General features: G+C 40.6%; 1 protein-coding gene across 12 annotated transcripts in view; it reads left to right on the top strand.

The window, feature by feature from the left end:
- The window catches only part of wwox (WW domain containing oxidoreductase), an 877,584-nt gene that overhangs the window by 427,005 nt on the left and 429,570 nt on the right, over positions 1–21,009 (top strand). The gene's annotated exons all lie outside the window — the stretch shown is intronic.

Here is a 21,009-nt window from a genome sequence, read left to right as displayed (position 1 = left end):
AGGAGGTCCTTCAAGGTCATTAATAATAATCAGTTGTTAATTTTAGACTACAGATCCAGGTCTGGCTTTCTTTTTTATTTTGGAAGATTGCCAGATATGAGTTTTGGACATTAAAATGGGATGTGATGGAAAGGTATCGATGCATGAAATTTTAATGTTTTAAAGGATGTCTGTGTAATATACACATATGTATCTCAAAACATTGGCCAATTCATTACAATGAGTCGGCATGCATGACTGGACAAAATAAGATGCATCTTTTTAAGATATATATTTCAAAATATCTCAGGCTACATCTTTTAATTATTTTCATAATCGTCCTAAGATTCTTTCTTGATACCCTCCACTTGAAATAAAAAAAAGGCACGATTCATATCAAGTCCCTATGTGCTCCCACAGTGGATTGTACATGCAAAATGCATGTATTGAGCATATTTTATATTCACTTTGGGGAGATGTTAAATTGGTTAAGCCCTTTTGAGTAACAAATGTATATTACAGCATTTCAAATGCATGTGCATGCGTCGAGTCCCAACTTTGAAAATTACACACAGTAAAATTATCATGTATTTTCTGAGGATGTAAAGTCCAGCAGATTCAGGACATTGCTTTATTAATGGCAGTCTGTCAACTCCTGTAAGCTTTGCATATTTGCATATTAAAGAGCTGGGTAAAGAAATACTTCTTTTATTAGTGGAGCTCATAAATCAGTTTGTATTTCTCCATTAAACCTGTCTCAGCAAACTTGAGCAAAAATTGACTGGAATCAAAATGCATGCACAACCAGGCAAACAAATCGATCAGTCATTTGCTTAAAAACAAATTCTTTGGGTTATTGATGGGTTATTATTTTGTCCCTTTGGAAATGCAATTTGAAACATATAAAGATGTATTAAAATGAAGAAAAAATAAATGAATGTGGGAATTTGTGAATCCTTGTGCTTCATATTAGAGGCTGCTTTGTAAAAATAACTAAATTGTGCCTCTTTACAGTATTTCTTTCAAGCGATATTTTTACAATTTTCCATATTTCTGCTAATATACAATATGAATATTGAATTTTACTAAGAACATACATTTTTTTTCTCTGTTAAACCACCTGCTCAGGTGCATGGATCAATTCTTCACTTACTTATCCATGTGTCTACTGTTCTTGTGTAAAGCACAGCAGGCTGTTTTATTTGGTTATTCTACTCTTTGGGCACCACAATGGACACCAATCTAATGCTCAACCAATTATATATAATGCTTGGATTATTGTTCCAAGGTCATTGTACAAGGACAGGAAGCAGGAGACCAAGTGAATTTTCTCCTTGTCCAGCAGTCTTCAACTGATGAGCCAACTTGGTTCACCAAGCTATGGATATTCATGACAGGCATTGAATTGCATTTTTGATGACGGAACAAGAAGCAGAAATTGGCCATTTGGCCCCTCGTGTCTATCCACCATTCATGATGACCCTGGTTGATCTTTTACCTTCGCATCACTTTCCTCCAAGAATCCATATCCTTTGAGACCCTTAACATCATGACTACAGTGTATTTAAAGGTTGAGCAATGCAATTTCCTGGTATCATATAATAGTAACTTTTTAAACTCTTTTTCATTTATCCATATGTTGTAATTGTTTAAGTGTTTGCTACTTTTTAAATGTTTGATTTATGATATTGAGTTTTATGTAATTGTTTTTTCTTTATCTTCCTTTTTATATATTATCTTTCATTAATGGCTTTTACTTATGTACCTTTTTCTTTCTTCTTTGGCTTGGCTTCACGGATGAAGGTTTACGGAGGGGTAAATGTCCATGTCAGCTGCAGGCTCGTTTGTGGCTGACAAGTCCGATGCGGGACAGGCAGACACGGTTGCAGCGGTTGCAGGGGAAAATTGGTGGGTTGGGGTTGGGTGTTGGGTTTTTCCTCCTTTGTCTTTTGTCAGTGAGGTGGGCGCTGCGGTCTTCTTCAAAGGAGGTTGCTGCCCGCCGAACTGTGAGGCGCCAAGATGTACAGTTTGAGGCGACAGCATCGAATCCACACTGCTGAAGATCCAACTGCGCTGGGTAGGTCACGTCTCCAGAATGGAGGACCATCGCCTTCCCAAGATCGTGTTAAATGGCGAGCTCTCCACTGGCCACCGTGACAGAGGTGCACCAAAGAAGAGGTACAAGGACTGCCTAAAGAAATCTCTTGGTGCCTGCCACATTGACCACCGCCAGTGGGCTGATATCGCCTCAAACCGTACTTATGTACTATTTCTGTAACATCCAATAAAAATATTGAAAAATTTAAAAAATATGCAGTTTACAGATTATGTGAGATTAGCTGTCAACATAAATGGGAATCCACTCTTGTTCTACAGAGATATAAATAGTACAATGGTGATACTGTACATAAAATATTTGTAATGTAGTTGTATCACCAGGACCTGATGGGATCCATTCTGCTATTTTGCAGGATGTACAAGACAAAATCTGAGGGTCACTAATCTTTCGGAACTCTTTGGATGTGGGGTAATGCCAGAGTACTGGAGAGTTCAGAAAAGAGAATAATGATCAACCAAATGCAAGCCAGTCAGTTTAATCTCAGTGATGGGAAATGTTTTGGAAACATTGATCCAGGGCAGGATTAAATACTCATCTGGAAGAAAATGGATTAATTAAGGAGAGCAAGCATGAATTTGTTGAGGGCAAATTATGTTTACCAAATTGGATAGAATTTTTTGCTGATGTAGTGAGGAGCTGCTGTGATGTATATGGACTTCTCGAAAGCTTCCGAAAAAGTGCAACATTGCAGACTTGTCAGTTTAGATGAAGCATGTGGAAAAAAGGGAAATTGAAAGCATGGATATAAAATTAGCCAAGTAATATATAACAGATGGCCATGATGATTTTTGGACTAGGGGAAGGTAGATAATGGTAATACCATGGAATCAGTGTTGGGTTATTGGTTTCTTTGATCTACATTAATGAAATTAATTTAGGGAGTAAACCACACTTTTTAAATATGCAGATGACTCAAAGTTGGCAGTATTGTGAAGGAGGATGGAAGATAACTTGATAAGAAATGCAAAATAATTACTTTGGGAGCAGTTAAGAATAAAATAAATTGTTCTAAAAGGAGTGTGGGAGCAGAGGCGCCGAAGGGTATGGATGCAAAAGTCATTGGAAATGGCAAGGCACATTGAGAAAATGGTGAGTTATGGGTCATGCAATTCTGGGATTAATCAGTAAGGCATAGAGTATAAAAGCAGGAAAATTATGCTGAACCTTTATGAAACATTGGTCTAGCCTCAGCTGGAGTATTGAGCTCAATTCTGGTTCCTGGGAGGAGGGGCGACAATTATGAGGATGGATTGCAGAGACTCGGACTGTAGAGAAGAGACACTTAGAATTTATTTGATCGAAGCATATAAAGTGATAAAGGGTCTGAGTAGAGTGGTAAGTTGAGGGCTCTTTTTGCTGGAGAGTTGGAGGTCGAGAGGCCTTGTGTGAAATAAAGGGTACAGAGTAACATGAGAAAATGTATTTTTACACAGTGTTTAAATGAAATGTAGAATCCACTGCTTATAAATGTAGTGGAAGCAGTCTCCATTGTGGCATTTAACAAGGTAATGGATAAATATATGGAGAGTAAATACTTGGAAAAACCCCTGCTACTTCTAAACCTTCTTCTCATGGTCAGTGAGAATGCTGAATGACCAAAGGAACTGATCACATTGCATTGATAGTTTTTCAGGTCCTAAACTAATTACACATTTGCACAATGGGAGGCCAGTCCAGGAAGATGGACCGCATGGAATCTAGTGCAAACCCCAAAAGAATACAATTTGGCTCGGTGGAAGGAGACAGAAGATGGAAGTGGAGGGTTGTTTTTCAGATTGGTTGTCTGTGACAGTAGTATACATCAAGGATCACTGCTGAGTCCATTGATGTGTGGCAAATAAATTACTTGGGTGAGAATGCATAAGGCATGATTAATAAGTTTGTAAATGACACCACAATTGGTGGAAGGCTGGACAGTGAGGAAGGTTGTCTCAGCTTAGATCAATTGGGAAAGGAGGTGGGGGGGGGGGGTGGGGAGGAGAGAGAGAGAGAGAGAGAGAGAGAGAGAGAGAGAGAGAGAGAGAGAAGGTGGCCACACAGGTAGACAGAGTGGTGAAAAGGGCAAATGACACACTTGCCTTCATCAGATGGCTCACTGTGTTACAGCTCTCCAAGACCTGGAATATTGTGTGCATTTCTGGTTGCTGCTACCATGGAAAATATATGATTAAACTAGACTAGATGGAAAAGAAATTCACAAGGATGTCGCTGAAACTGGAGGACTCGAGTTATAAAGAGAGAGTGGAAAGGCTGGGACTGTTTTCCCTGGAGTGAAGGAGAGTGAGGGGTGACCTACTAAAGATATATGGGATCATAAGGGGGATAAATCAGATGGATATCACAGTTTTTTCTAGTGTGGAGGACAATGGTTTCATGTGAGAAGGGAAAAATTTAAAGTGAACCTGTTTTTCAGAGAGGGGGCTCCGAACATTGGATGAGTTGCCAGAGGAAGTGGTAGAGGCGGGGACAGTGTTTCAAAGACATTTGGATACATGGTACATGGATAGAAAAGATTGACAGGAATATAGGACAAATGCAGGCTATGTAACTGCAGGACTCAGTGAGTATTAATTGGAGGCAGATGGTCCAAGCCCAATGTGTCCCTCTATGATTGGCTATAGATTGCCGAGAATCTGGACACCATGTACTGCCATAAAAACATCCCTTATTCACATTGTGCTTCGTTCCTTCCAAGCTTTTGGGACGCCAGAGAAACAGGTTGGTCATTTGGCACTGGTTACAAATGAATGCCGGATTGCATTATTGCATGAATTACAATGGAGCTCTGTCCTTTCAGCATGGCCTCCTGATTATCACAAGATCAATTTAAGTTGGATACCATGGCTCCGTCAACTCTCCCAAACAGGTGCTTGTGTCCTCAAATAATCATGGGTTACTCATGTTCTATTGATGCTGGTATTCTCATCCTTGTAAACTTGGTGCCATGCGTCATTTAAAAAAAGTCATAACGATCAAACACTTCCTTTTGTGAGCAGAGGGCACGGGTGGGAGGGTGTTTAAGCCAAGTGCTTCAGTTTGTTTTTTAGCAGTCTTGTAAATCGTGATTCTAGTCTGGAAACCCATTTTCCAGTGAAGTTCTACTTTTTAAAAATTCAGAGATACAGCAGGTACCAGGACCTTCTGGCCCCCAAATCCATACTGCCCAAGTACACCAAATATCCGCTGAACACAGTGTAGAGCGCGTCAAAAGAACCAAAGACTTGTTGATCCAAACGAAGGCTTTTATTAACTAAAAGATTGGAGCATATCACAAGTAGGACGACCAGTCCAGAATGACCTGGTCTGGCTAGGAGCTATCCTTTAAGAGCAGTCAGTAGGTGTGGCTACACTCTCAGCCAATCACAGTCATCCTACACATTGGTGATAGAATCTGTACTATCACACACAGTATTTTTTTTGGAAGATTGGAGGAAACCAGGGCACCCAGAGGAAATGCACGCGGCCACGCGGAGTACATGCAAACTCCTTACAGACAGCACCGGATTTGAACCAGGGTCGCGAGCACTGTAGTAGCATTGCGCTAACCATATTGCCCGTGCTGGTGTAAGTTAACCTTGCAGCTTCATTTTCATAAAGCTCATCTTTCCACCATGTTCATGTCTGCTCATAATTTGTATTCTTTTACCGTTATATTAAAATGAATGACAGGCACTACTCCACTTCTAGTCTCTTGGGCATCCTGATCCCTGATTCTAATTGGTGCAACATTGGTGGCAATTACTTCAACTGCCAAAACAGTCAGACTTCGCATTCTCTTCCTTAATCACTCTTAAATCCCTTTCTCCCATTTGCATCCACTTAAAACCTACCCTTTCAACTGCACTTCTGCTCATGAGCTTTTTTTAAAAATACAGTAGAGCAGAGCACAGGCCCTTTGGCCCACAATGTTGTACTGACCCATATCAATCTAACCCTTTTCTCCTTTTGTTCCCCTTTAAAGTAACCTGGGTTGGTTGATGACAGTAAAGGCTACTGCAGAAACACTAGTGGTAGTTGTTTTGAAGTGATAATGTACACTTGCTACAAAATGGCAAAATCTGCCCTTGGATGTTGCTTAACTCTCTCCATGTGTAATATTTCAAACAATAGTTGAATAAACATGGAAAACTAAATCAATAATTCATAACAAGTCATAGGTTGTTTTGTGCAGTAAGAGTGATGAGGGCTTATTCAGAAGAATACTGAAACTTATTCATTGTCTTTAAACCTTGTAATAGAGGAAAGAGATCCTGTTCCTAGCTTGGTATCACATTACGCAGGAGCAGGTCTTTATGTGGATTTATCTGTCCTCTGTGTATTGACTGTAAACCTACATCATATATGCTAATAAAACCATTTTCTATTACATTAAGGAATCAACTCTCAGGACTTTCTCCAAGGTTCAGTTGTAATAATAAGCATTAAACCTATGGTTCAGTTGTAATAAAAAACATTAAACCACTGTACCTAAAAATCAGAAAGAAAATACAGTATTTCACAAGACTTGGTTGGGATTTATGAAGCAATGAGGTAGTCAACAAATAATTATCAGAACTCATTATGGCATTCTATTAGTAGTGTTGCAGGAAGATGAAGTGAGGTGAAGCTGGGCTGGTCATGCTTAGTGCACTGTGTGCATTCTGTAGATTTCCTCCATTACTTCAGTTCAACGCATTTGCTTGAGTATTGAGAGAACTTTTGATTGCGACTTGAAGGGCAACCCATTTCTGCAGAGGATTTTTGCTCGTTAATCAGTACAAAGTCTTTTCAAATTTGATGATACTGATGGTAGGGTACACTATTGATGATTTGTGGGCTTTAAAAATTTTTTATATAGCATCCGTAGTCAGTTCTTAGCTAATAACTTTGTATTGTTTGTTAGATGGTGTCTTCTCCATCTTCCATTTTTGTGTAAACTAATATTTTTGCAGCCATACATTTTACAAATCACATTTATTATTTTCATTGGTTAAGTGTTGTGCTTTCTTTTTGAGCCAAAACTCTTTACATATTATCAACAGATGATTGGAGGACGGCCAACGTTGTTGCATTTTTAAGAAAAACTCTGAATAATCTGTGAAATTATAGGCTGGAAAAGTGTTGGACGTTATCCTGGAGGATATACTGTATGAGTCGTGAAACATGAAAGTCTGCAGTCGCTGTGATTATGGGAAAAACATACAGAAATGTTGGAGAAACTCAGCCAGTCTCCCAACATCCATAGGAGGTAAAGATTTATTACCAACGTTTCAGGTCTGAGCCCTTCTGCCAGGAATGAGCAAAGAGCAGGAAGGCATCAAAATAAAAAAAAAATAAGACTGGCTGGGGGATGAGTCCAAACCATCAAAAGGTGTTAATTGGATATTATAAAAGGAGAGGTGAGAATTGATTTTGACACTGTGAAAAGAGACAGAGGTAAAAAGGGAAGGGATAGAGGGAGGGTCTTCCCTGGAGACCATTTCTGCTGCATCTCCCAGCCCCAGCAGCAGTGCTGATACCGGAGACGATAGTGGTTTGGAGACTGACGCCACCAGTAGAAATGGTCAACCTGCATCTCACAATCAGCCAGGTAAAAAGTTTGAAGTCTCTTCTTTGGCTTGGCTTCGCGGACGAAGATTTATGGAGGGGGTAAAAAGTCCACGTCAGCTGCAGGCTCGTTTGTGGCTGACAAGTCCGATGCGGGACAGGCAGTCACGATTGCAGCGGTTGCAAGGGAAAATTGGTTGGTTGGGGTTGGGTGTTGGGTTTTTCCTCCTTTGCCTTTTGTCAGTGAGGTGGGCTCTGCGGTCTTCTTCAAAGGAGGTTGCTGCCCGCCAAACTGTGAGGCGCCAAGATGCACGGTTTGAGGCGTTATCAGCCCACTGGCGGTGGTCAATGTGGCAGGCACCAAGAGATTTCTTTAGGCAGTCCTTGTACCTTTTCTTTGGTGCACCTCTGTCACGGTGGCCAGTGGAGAGCTCGCCATATAATACGATCTTGGGAAGGCGATGGTCCTCCATTCTGGAGACGTGACCCATCCAGCGCAGCTGGATCTTCAGCAGCGTGGGCTCGATGCTGTCGACCTCTGCCATCTCGAGTACTTCGACGTTAGGGGTGTAAGCGCTCCAATGGATGTTGAGGATGGAGCGGAGACAACGCTGGTGGAAGCGTTCTAGGAGCCGTAGGTGGTGCCGGTAGAGGACCCATGATTCGGAGCCGAACAGGAGTGTGGGTATGACAACGGCTCTGTATACGCTTATCTTTGCCCTCAGACAGCTCCAAGAAAAGTGCAGAGAACAAAACAAAGGACTCTACATCACCTTTGTTGACCTCACCAAAGCCTTCGACACCGTGAGCAGGAAAGGGCTTTGGCAAATACTAGAGCGCATCGGATGTCCCCCAAAGTTCCTCAACATGATTATCCAACTGCACGAAAACCAACAAGGTCGGGTCAGATACAGCAATGAGCTCTCTGAACCCTTCTCCATTAACAATGGCGTGAAGCAAGGCTGTGTTCTCGCACCAACCCTCTTTTCAATCTTCTTCAGCATGATGCTGAACCAAGCCATGAAAGACCCCAACAATGAAGACGCTGTTTACATCCGGTACCGCACGGATGGCAGTCTCTTCAATCTGAGGCGCCTGCAAGCTCACACCAAGACACAAGAGAAACTTGTCCGTGAACTACTCTTTGCAGATGATGCCGCTTTAGTTGCCCATTCAGAGCCAGCTCTTCAGCGCTTGACGTCCTGCTTTGCGGAAACTGCCAAAATGTTTGGCCTGGAAGTCAGCCTGAAGAAAACTGAGGTCCTCCATCAGCCAGCTCCCCACCATGACTACCAGCCCCCCCACATCTCCAACGGGCACACAAAACTCAAAACGGTCAACCAGTTTACCTATCTCGGCTGCACCATTTCATCAGATGCAAGGATCGACAATGAGATAGACAACAGACTCGCCAAGGCAAATAGCGCCTTTGGAAGACTACACAAAAGAGTCTGGAAAAACAACCAAAGTTTGAAGTAGAAACTCGCTAAAGCACAGGCCATCACAATGGAGATGAAGGATCTGCTGCTGTCGATTGACGATGAAGATACGGAGAAGGATCACCTTCATCTGCAAAGGCAGAGGGAGCATGAGGAGCAGATGCTAAGAAATGTGCAGGAGGTGGAGGTGGCGACAAGGGAGGCCGATAGGCAGGAGCGCTCACATCACACGAACGGGTTTGGCACCTTGCTCCAGGGTGTTCAGCAAAAAGAGATGAAGAATCAGGCCTCACTTCTGCGAGACCTGATTCCACTCATAGCTGCCCCTGTACAACAGTGCCCTGCTCCCTCTCCACAGTACCGAACTCCTGCAGGCCATTACCACGCTCCTGCGCCCCAAAGGCATTACTCTTCCCTGCCCTGTAACAGTAGCAGCCTGGTCCAGACGGTTGAGGCATACAAGTCATCCACCTTCCTCCTCCTCCTCCTTCCTCCAGCTGCTGGAGTGATTTAAAATTACTTCACACTGATTTGTACCTAACCACCTGTGAACATGGTAATAGGTGTCTGCTTAATTAGCACAGTTGTAAATAGTCATTTTAAGTTGTATTTGCACTATTTATTGTTAATGTGTTATTGTTCTTTACATTTTTCATGTTCACTAAAAATTTCTGACATGTGTCATAAACCTTTACTAAATAATGTTATTTGTTGGCTTAATCAGCTTAAGTTTACAGAATTAGTTTGCAGAACGGACATAATCGCTTCATGGATAGCCTGGTGACTGTCCGCTTGTACACCCTGATTAGCAACTCGTTTAGGCTCAGGGAGATGGGGTAGCTCAGTTTTACACTCTGGCAAGTAGTGTTCCTTGTCGAGTTCACATATATTGTGTGGAATGCAACAGGCAACAATAACGTCTGATACAAAAGTGGTGCAAATATCAAGTCACTTGACCAGGCACATCCAGCACCATTTGAGGCATCCGAAAGCAATTTCTACCACCATCCTTGCCAAGCTCAAATGATTGTTAAATCTTCACTGACGTTGATTGAGTGTGTGGTGGTGAGTGAACCCCTTCATCAGCCACTTCCTGAGGGGGTAAGACGGATCTCTGATTAGATGCGTGGGGATCTCCACTCCATTAACAGTTCTAAATAATGTTCTCTTGGTGTCAAATAATAATTTTTTTTAATTGAACTTTCTTTTCCTGATGATTAATTTCTGGATTACTAGTTGATATATTAAAACAGAAGATTTTCTGAAACTTCATCTGAACAATGTTTGTCCCATAATTCAGGAACTTTAAACAGGAATTTTGCATTGTGTAATCACTAATTTCTGATTAACTTTGTAAATACAGATGTAAGTATTAATGCTGTTTCATAGAGTCATAGAATATCATATAAATGGCCAATAATTTTGCCCATTGACCTCATTCCATTTTCCTACATTAGGACCGCATTCATTCTCTGCCCTTTAAGTTCCTCAATGCAAATTAAATGTGGTCATTGTTTCTGATTCCACCACCTCTTCTGGCAGTGAATTCCAGATATCAATCACAGAGGTCTTTCGAAAATCCAAATACAGTACGCCCATAGGTTCTTTGTCTAAGTTTAAATTTTAACAGAAAATTCACTTCATGACTTAAATTGATTTCAAAGTGTTCTTCTGTCGGGCTGGAATAAGAGCCTAGATCATCAATTCATTCAAAATTTCAATGGTTGTGACTTGACCTGAGAAATTCTTTCACTCTCTTCTGGAAATCACAGGCAACTTACTCTTGTTTGCTTCTCTTCCTTAAAATTAGGGTTTGAGGATGCCTTATTTATAATCCATTTCTCTGAGTTCTAAGGTAGTTGAAAATTCCTGCCTGGCATGTGGACAGGTGAAGTGGTATTTAGTGATGTAGCTCAATAGCTTGGGTTGGTGAAGACTACATCTGCTTTTCGTTCATGTGGTACTGCCATTGGAGTTTCAAGATATTGAGCGACTTCTTGGATCCTTGTTCTCCATTTTGAATATTCATTGGTCAGGCATCGAGCTTGTGAGGATATAATATTTTTAAGATGACTGTCTCTCTGGAAATCTCTTGCTGTGACAGGTCTTGGTGTAAAGTGTGTGTTTCAAAAGTCTGATATCAGGCATGTGGATGCACGACAACAGTTTCATTGAGGCCAAAACCTTAATGTTAGGAATGTTGGTCTGGCAAAGAATCCCCGCACTGGTTTGTATAATGTGTCCACTGGTCTGTAAAACTTGTCTTTGCAATTCTGTGACCAAGGTTGGGAGTAATCTTGAATTGTGATTAATAAAGATTGAATAATTTGCTGCTCATTCCAGAAATGATTTCCACTTTAGCTGGAAGCTTGTGAGAGGGGAATAAAAAACAAATGACTGGAGAAACTCCATAAGAGAGGCATCATCTGTGGAGGGATGTGCTGGCTGACCCACTGAGTTTATCCAGATTGCAGCAACTACAGTTGTCTCCTTGCGAGAGGAGAAGTGAGTTAGATTCAGATAAAGGGTGTTGGAGCAGAAGGGTTGACACAAGCTGCTTGGTCTCCTGGGGAATACTCACAGTTTAAGTAATATAGCATTACTGATATTTTAGAAATGACACTTTACCACTCAGGAATTGATTTCATCATAATTTTGGACCCCATGCATAAGTAATAAAATAAGATTTTTTTTGGATCTGAAGTGTTGAGAAATTACCTCTGGTTGTTAAAGTAATGAAGAGAATCAAAGCTGGATGCAGAAAGGCATCCTTGCCAATGCTACGATTGGATGTGGCGGGTCAATATTTTAAGGTACTGAATGGACATTTTGCACTTTAAATGGTCGCTTGGTTTCAGCCATTTCTGTGTGAAATAAACATAATCCAAATTCAGTGGGGGAATGCAGTTTGGAATGAAAACAATTAATGGAATCTAGAGAAGAACCAAAGGGATTGAAAAGCTTCCTCTTGATGTCCGTGGTGTTCATGAGCGTGGTAACTCTCTATGAGCTGTTTGAAAACCATGCATAGAAAGTTTTTCACTGTATTCTGGTATTAGTGACGATAATAAATCTATCTCAAGTCTGAGCAATGGAGATGAGAAAAGTGAAAACTGAGACTTATGGATAATGTTTGATGAATGAATTTTAACCCCAAAGTAAATGGAATTATCAAAAACTAAAGCATTCAAATAAACAAAAGTTATATTGACACTGTAAAAGTTGCAAATTTATTGAAAAAATAAACAAAATATTGTCTCACTAAGAAAGCATGTGATGTTCAGTAAAATGAATGTGGAAGTGAACTTCACAAGAACTCGAATTCTGTGCTCTGCTGCGGTGAGTTTTGCAATAAGTCCAAATGAGACTCTGATAATATTAAAATTCAAAAACCGTGCAGTGCTGTATTTCCTAACTTTCTTAATAGAAATTTCATGCAAATAACCTTCTTTTTCAATTTTGCTTTCACCTTTCAATCGCGAATGTACTTTCTGCTGAAATTAATATGTTACAACGTACTCCAACTTGGTGTAACTTAACCCAACTGCATTGCTCGTGCGCAAGTACAATTTTCAGATTTGCAGGAATGATCTGTTAACTGTAAGATGGCCAGAATGGTCGATCTTCCAAACAAACAAGATTATGTAAGATCAAGATCATAATTATCTCCATCGATCCGACCCTGACTGTCTGTGCAACTTATCGAATCCATACTGAGAGTGTGTTTGCCCTTTGGACTCTCAGCAAAACTTAAGTTCAGGGTCATCTCCTCTGCACATCATTTACTTGCTCTCTCCATGGTTCATACATGACTAATTAGTATTTGAATAGGGTGTTATAATCTGGTATTTCCAGAAGGATGAATGATGTCTTCTGCCATAATGGATCAAAAATGATTAATTTGTCCAGAAGGGAAATTCAGAGAACTTCCTCTTCACAGAGAATGGTTGTAATATGAAACTTGCTACTGAAAGGGAGTAGTTGAGATGGAAAGCACAGATCGACTGATGGAAAAGCATGTGAGGTGGAATAGAACATAAGTATATATCATATTTCACAGGATCGATGGAAAGATTGGTGGATGCTTGTGCAGAACGTAATTGTGATGCAGATTGGTTTGGCCGAATGACTTGTTTCTGTGATGTAAGCATCCTATGACAATTCATTTATGGAGGTTACCCCTTTTACGTGATCCCAGTTAGTTGGACACCAGACTCCTGAAACAGACACTCATTCCAAACTCCATCATGAGAAGAGAGTTATGGGCACAGCCTCTGAATACAAAAATGATGAAGATGAATTTCTTTTCCCAGTGGGTGGTGAATCTTTGGAATTTGTTGCCAAGGTTGGCTGTGGAGGCCAAATCATTTGGCATATTTAAGGCAGAGGTAGATAAGTTCTTGATTAGGAAGGGAATCAAGCATTATGTGGGGAAGGCACGAAAATGGGGTTGAAAATGATAGATCAGCCGTGAAGGAATTGCAAATCTAAATAGGTCATATGCATTCAATGGTCGGCTATTGAGATGTGCAGAGCAACAAAGGGATTTAGGAGTTGTGGTAAATAGTACCCTCAAGGCTGATACTCCGGTAGATGGTGTGGTGAAGAAGGCATTTGGAATGTTGGCCTTCATAAATCGGAGTATTGAATTCAAGAGTAGGGAGGTTATGATGAAATTGTACAAGGCCTTGGTGAGGCCAAATTTGGAGTACTGTGTACAGTTTTGGTCACCAAATTATAGGAAAGATATAAACAAAATAGAGAGAGTGCAAAGAAGGTTCACGAGAATGTTGACAGGATTTCAGGGTCTGAGTTACAGGGATAGGTTGTGCAGACTGGGGCTTTTTTTCTCTGGAGCGTAGAAGATTGAGAGGGGACTTGATAGAGGTGTTTAAGATTTTGAAAGGGACAGACAGAGTAAATGTGGATAGGCTTTTTCAATTAAGAGTGGGGGAAATTCAAACTAGAGGGCATGGTTTAAGATTGAAGGGGGAAAATTATAAGGGGAACATGAGGGGAAATTTCTTTACGCAAAGGGTGGTGGGGATGTGGAATGAGCTTCCGACAGATGTGGTCGAGGCAGTATCATTGGTTACATTTAAGGAAAGACTGGATAGTTACATGGATAGGAGAGGACTGGAGGGGTATGGACCGGGAGCTGGTCAGTGGGTCTAGGAGGGTGGGGATTTGTTACAGCATGGACTAGTAGGGCCGAACTGGCCTGTTCTGTGCTGTAAGTGGTTATATGGTTATATGGTTATGGTTATATGGTTATATGATTATATATGGTTATATGATTATATGGTTCATCCCTAACGTCGAAGTACTCGAGATGGCAGAGGTTGACAGCATCGAGTCCACGCTGCTGAAGATCCAGCTGCGCTGGGTGGGTCACGTCTCCAGAATGGAGGACCATCGCCTTCCCAAGATCGTGTTATGTGGCGAGCTCTCCACTGGCCACCGTGACAGAGGTGCACCAAAGAAAAGGTACAAGGACTGCCTAAAGAAATCTCTTGGTGCCTGCCACATTGACCACCGCCAGTGGGCTGATATCGCCTCAAACCGTGCATCTTGGCGCCTCACAATTTGGCGGGCAGCAACCTCCCTTGAAGAAGACCGCAGAGCCCACCTCACTGACAAAAGGCAAAGGAGGAAAAACGCAACACCCAACCCCAACCAACCAATTTTCCCCTGCAGCCGCTGCAACCGTGTCTGCCTGTCCCGCATCGGACTGGTCAGCCACAAACGTGCCTGCAGCTGACGTGGACTTTTACCCCCTCCATAAATCTTCGTCCGCGAAGCCAAGCCAAAGATATGGTTATATGGCAGGGTGGACTCAATGGCCTAATTCTTTCCTGTGTCTGTGGTCTAATCGATAGAGAGAAAGGTTTAACAATCTGCTGACTGCTTCAACAAAAAAATGCTGTATGCCAACTGACTCCTGTGAACCAACTCTTCATAATCACTCAAGGTGGAAAATGATCATTTGGGTTATTATCAACAAAGTTGAGGTCTTGCATTGGAAGCACACGGAAATCCCTGACAGAAAGCGTCATCACTTCACAATTGTTTTCCTACTTGCCATTTGGCACCAATTGCTCCTTCTGTGGTGAGTCTGTATTGACTTCATTATTCATCTCAGAATCCTCATAGCCAGAGTGGAAGCAAATTATCCTTAATCCTAACGGACTGCCCAACATGTTGTTACCAGTGAACCTGGATGTCTTCATAGCATACAGATCTCGGAAGAAAATCTTTGTGTGCAGATTAATAGAAAATACCAGCTATAGTCTTGTAGTCCCTCACCTATTAATAGGGGATACCTTTTAAGGTTTTCAAAAAAATACTCTTGTATCTTTGAAGAAAGAAGTTATGTTGTCCAGTAAATAAAGGAATTCAAGCTATTGAATCTGTTGTGTATCAAAAGTGCAAGTCAGTGGGTGTTCATTGAGACCACACATACAACTACAATTAGTTTAAATTATCCATCTTAATTTGTGTAGTAACGAGAGTTGAATACCATAGTATAATTCCAGCTGTTTTCTCTAATGCAGAATTCAGTCTATTGGAAATGTATATGGAAAGCTTTAATTTTCAATCCAATGTACTCTGTCAGATGTCTCCTGATATGCAAGAAACATGCAAATAAAATAATCTCTTTATTTTATACTTTATGATCAAATATTAAGCTTGAACTCTGTTTTTCGATAAACATTTAAATGACTGTCTGTTTTTGACCTCCTGTTTTGTCTGGACTGAAGATCATATTTCCTTTCTTGCTGAGAACTTTTGTGTCCTTCCTTAACTTTATTTATCTTGTAATCTGTTTCTGACTCAACTTTCCCTGAATGTATTTACATCAACTCTCTGTGCAAGCGAACTTTTAATCAATACTTGTGCGATAATATTGTTTCTGAAATTACGGCTACTAAAATAAATACAAATATGTTCAGGTTAACACCATATAATTACAACAATAAAAATCCACTGATTAGTTGTTTGGAAATTGGGAAGATGAAAGTATATTTTACACACTGAAGATTACATTGAAGATCTCATTGAATGCAATCCCTGTTCTTACCATCATCAAAGTCCGTTTTGCTGGAGGAATATTCTACACACTGAAGGTTACATTGAAGATCTCATTGAATGCAATCCCTGTTCTTACCATCATCAAACCTGTTTTACTGGAGGAATATTCTACACACTGAAGATTACATTGAAGATCTCATTGAATGCAATCCCTGTTCTTACCATCATCAAACCTGTTTTACTGGAGGAATATTCTACACACTGAAGATTACATTGAAGATCTCATTGAATGCAATCCCTGTTCTTACCATCATCAAACCTGTTTTACTGGAGGAATATTCTACACACTGAAGATTACATTGAAGATCTCATTGAATGCAATCCCTGTTCTTACCATCATCAAACCTGTTTTACTGGAGGAATATTCTACACACTGAAGATTACATTGAAGATCTCATTGAATGCAATCCCTGTTCTTACCATCATCAAACCTGTTTTACTGGAGGAATATTCTACACACTGAAGATTACATTGAAGATCTCATTGAATGCAATCCCTGTTCTTACCATCATCAAACCTGTTTTACTGGAGGAATATTCTACACACTGAAGATTACATTGAAGATCTCATTGAATGCAATCCCTGTTCTTACCATCATCAAACCTGTTTTACTGGAGGAATATTCTACACACTGAAGATTACATTGAAGATCTCATTGAATGCAATCCCTGTTCTTACCATCATCAAAGCCTGTTTTACTGGAGGAATATTTAAAAACTAATAATGATAAATGCATTCAATATTTCTGCCAGAATTTCCTTATCATGCAGGCGTGTTTTCTGTGACATTCTGGGTGGTGCAACTTTGCCATGGAAAAGGTCACTATCATTTGTGAGTATATTTTGATGAGTTCATTTTGAAAAAGTTTAAAATGACAGGAAAATGTTGCAACTTCATCTCAAATTTTTCATCGTATATTTTCCCAATTGTCTTTGAGAATATCAACTTTTACATTAGAACACAATGGCAATAATATGGAAATGACGTGGTATTTGTGCACAAATAAATTGGTGTTGAAAGTGATAAATGGAATATTTCTTAATTAAACAAATTGAATGATATTGAAAGTTCTAAGAGAAACACAGTTGGTAGCTTCTCTGGGCTATAGTCACACTGTATATTGTCTTTGGCACGCTGCATGGTTTCTGTTGGAGGGCTGAAATTTGATTCTTGCTTCTTCGCTCTTCAACCCATCTGACCCCTCTACATTGGGATATCGCCATCTGGCTAAAGTCTACATGTTATACATTCATTGAGCTACAAGCTCATCACCATCATGTATTACAATGTCACGTTGCACATGTAAGGAGATTATCTGTTGGTGCAGCGGATAAGAACGTTTACTTGCATTTCTTGGATCCAGCATCAAGACCAGCTGAGGCTGGAGGATTAAAATTTCATTCTGATCATGAGCCAAAGCCCAAAACTGCCAACAATTCTTGCACTCATACTTGGTAAGAAATACGATCTGGTGTGGAAAAAAAAAGGGAACGGTGTTCTTGAGGGGGGCGGGGGGTGGTTGTCCATCTGTGTTTGACATTAAGAGATTTTTATTGGAACAGGGAAGGAAAACTTGTAACTACCATGGAAACAAAGGTTATATTTCATCTGCAAAAGCAGAGTATTGGTATTTTTGTGTGATATTGATTGAGAAATTGGTTTGCCTGGTTTTATTTCCAGTATTAAAATGATGTTAGCAACATTTCTGGCACTGCTTGAAAAAAAGTTCTTTTAAAAAGAAAAACATTTCAACTTGTTAGTTTCTGTTCTAAACTGATGCTCTTGGGCATGTGTGACATTACTCTGTTTGATGAACAATGGCCACTGGTGGTCAAAACATCTCTATTAGTCATTCTGACTTTACCATGTTGACCTTAAAAGGCCACACCATAAACATAGACATGCTTTCAGCCATATGTGGGAGGGGTGGGGTAACTAAAACTGAGTGCATGCTACAATGATCAGAAGAATGTAGCAGAATCCTCTCAAGAGCACAGGATAAGCTGTATAGGATTCTGATGAACAATGAAGCAGCCTTCTTATGTGAAGGACAGCCTTGGCAAGATCTTTCCAGAGAAATAACTGTAGAGCGTGTTTGCCTTCTTTAATTACTTGTTCATTTGGGAGTCCTGCATTGCAGTTAAATGTTCTTTCTAGTTGTGAACGTAGAAGCCAGAATTTTTTTTAGTTATGCAGCATGGTTACAGGCCCTTTTGGCTCAAGAGAGCCCATGCCACCAAACAACCACAATTAACCTTCAACCCCCATATGTTTTGAAGAGTGGTTAGAAACCAGAGCGCTGGATGAAACCCACGCAGACATGGGGAGAACATACTAATTACAGACAGCGCCGGATTCGAAACCGTAACAGCGTTGCACTAAACTCTAAGCTAACCGTGAAACCCCTTATTTATTAAAAATAGAATCATGGAAAATTTATGGTACAGGAAGTCATTTCATCCATCACATCTGTATGAGCCAAAAATGAATCCCAGCTTCAACTCACTTTCGAGCAGTCCTGCAGACTGCTGATCTCCTTGTACATATTGAAGGATAGTTGAAGTGTGGTGTGGATTTTTGCCTCTTTCATCTTTCATTCTATTGTCTGGAATGCCCTTTCAGAATCTTTCTAATAAGCATACATCTGTTAATTGCCAACAACTAAAATAAGACCTTTTGTAAATGTTCGGTGGCCATGTACATCTCCCTTCCCATCACATTTTCTCATTCTACTATGAGGAGCTGTTCAATGGCAGATTTTTTTTCTCTATTTTTGGTCTTTTTAATGTAATTTAAAGATTTTTTTAACTGATTTCATGCTTTGGATATCATTCACATTTTTATTCTTCAACACCAATAAAAACATCTCAAAGGAATTGAACTCCAACTATAATTTTATAAATTTAAATTCGCTTAGAAACAGGATCCAAATTAGTTATTATCGTTTTTGCCTTTCATGGGTAAGGTTGTTGGACAGTGGACATAAGAATGTGAGAAACATGAAAAAGACAGTTTGCTCTGGCATTCGATGAAATCATAACTGACTCTATGCTTCAACAGGTCTTTACTATCCATTGCTCATGAATGCAGACAAAGATTGGGGATCCATTGCCCTGAAGGTCTGCAGTGATACGTGAAGCAGTTATCCTTGAGTTGCTGATTTGATTTTTGCTTCTGCTTTGACATTTGGGGATCTGCGGTGGAGAGGATGAGCAAATCTAAGTTCTTGGGAGTCACTATCGCAGAGGATCTTTCCAGGACCCAACACACAAATTGCATTGTGAAAAAAGCATGTCAGCGCATCTACTTCCTCAGGAGTTTGCAGAGGTTTGGTATGACATCGGAACCCTGGCAAATTTTTACAGATGTGTGGTGGAAAGTGTGCTGACCAGCTGCATCACAGTCTGGTGTGGGGACACCAATACTCCTGAGGGTAAAGCCCTGAAAAAAGGTAGTGGACACAGTCCAGGACATAACAGGTAAAACCCACCCCACCATCAAGAACATCTACAGGGTTCCACACCACCAAGCACACACTCTGTTCTCGAGTGTGGAAAGAGGTGTAGGTGCTACAAGTCTCGCACCACCAGGTTCAGGAACAGCTGCTCCCCCTCCACCATCAGACTCCTCAACAACAAACTCAATCAGGGACTCATTTAAGGACTCTTACTTGTGCACTCTATTTATTTTGTTTTCCATCCCTGAATTGCACAGTTTGTTTACTTTCTTCATATGTTTACGTGTGTAAACCTGGGAATTATAGGCCCGTGAGTCTGATGTCTGTGGTGGGCAAGTTGATGGAAAGTGTTCTGAGGGATGGGATTTACAAATATTTGGAGGTACAGGGATTGCTAGGGAGTAATCAGCATGGTTTTGTCAGGGGTAGATCATGCTTGACAAACCTGATTGAGTTTTTAGAGGGGGTTACAAAAAAGGTTGATGAAGGGAAAGCTGTGGATGTTGTCTATTTAGACTTTAGTAAAGCTTTTGACAAAGTTCCCCACAGGAGGTTAGGAAAAAAGGTGGAGGCATTAGGTATAAATAAGGAGGTAGTGAAATGGATTCAGCAGTGGTTGGATGGGAGGTGTCAGAGAGTAGGGGTAGAAAATTGTTTGTCCAATTGGAGGCCGGTGACTAATGGAGTTCCTCAGGGATCAGTCCTGGGTCCACTATTGTTTGTCATATATATTAATGATCTGGAAGTAGGGGTGGAGAATTGGATAAGCAAGTTTGCGGATGATACAAAGATTGGTGGTGTTGTGGACAGTGAGGAAGATTACCGTAGATTAAAAGGTGATTTAGGAAGGGTGGAGGTGTGGGCTGATAAATGGCTGATGGAATTTAATACAGATAAGTATGAGGTGTTACATTTTGGAAAGGCAAATCTAAATAGACCATATGCATTAAATGGTAGGCTATTGAGATGTGCAGATCAACAAAGGGATTTAGGAGTGATGGTAAATAGTACCCTCAAGGCTGATACTCAGGTAGATGGTGTGGTGAAGAAGGCATTTGGAATGTTGGCCTTCATAAATCGGAGTATTGAATTCAAGAGTAGGGAGGTTATGATGAAATTGTAGAAGGCATTGGTGAGGCCAAATTTGGAGTACTGTGTACAGTTTTGGTCACCAAATTATAGGAAAGATATAAACAAAATAGAGAGAGTGCAGAGAAGGTTCACGAGAATGTTGACAGGATGTCAGGGTTTGAGTTACAGGGAAAGGTTGTGCAGACTAGGGCTTTTTTCTCTGGAGTGTAGAAGATTGAGGGGGGACTTGATAGAGGTGTTTAAGATTTTAAAAGGGACAGACAGAGTAAACGTGGATAGGCTTTTTCAATTAAGAGTGGGGGAGA

Source organism: Narcine bancroftii, chromosome 10 (genome assembly GCF_036971445.1).
Source record: "Narcine bancroftii isolate sNarBan1 chromosome 10, sNarBan1.hap1, whole genome shotgun sequence".
NCBI classification, from domain to species: Eukaryota; Metazoa; Chordata; class Chondrichthyes; order Torpediniformes; family Narcinidae; genus Narcine; species Narcine bancroftii.
Note: the sequence above shows the minus strand (reverse complement) of the source record. Positions and strands in the feature narration are given on the sequence as shown.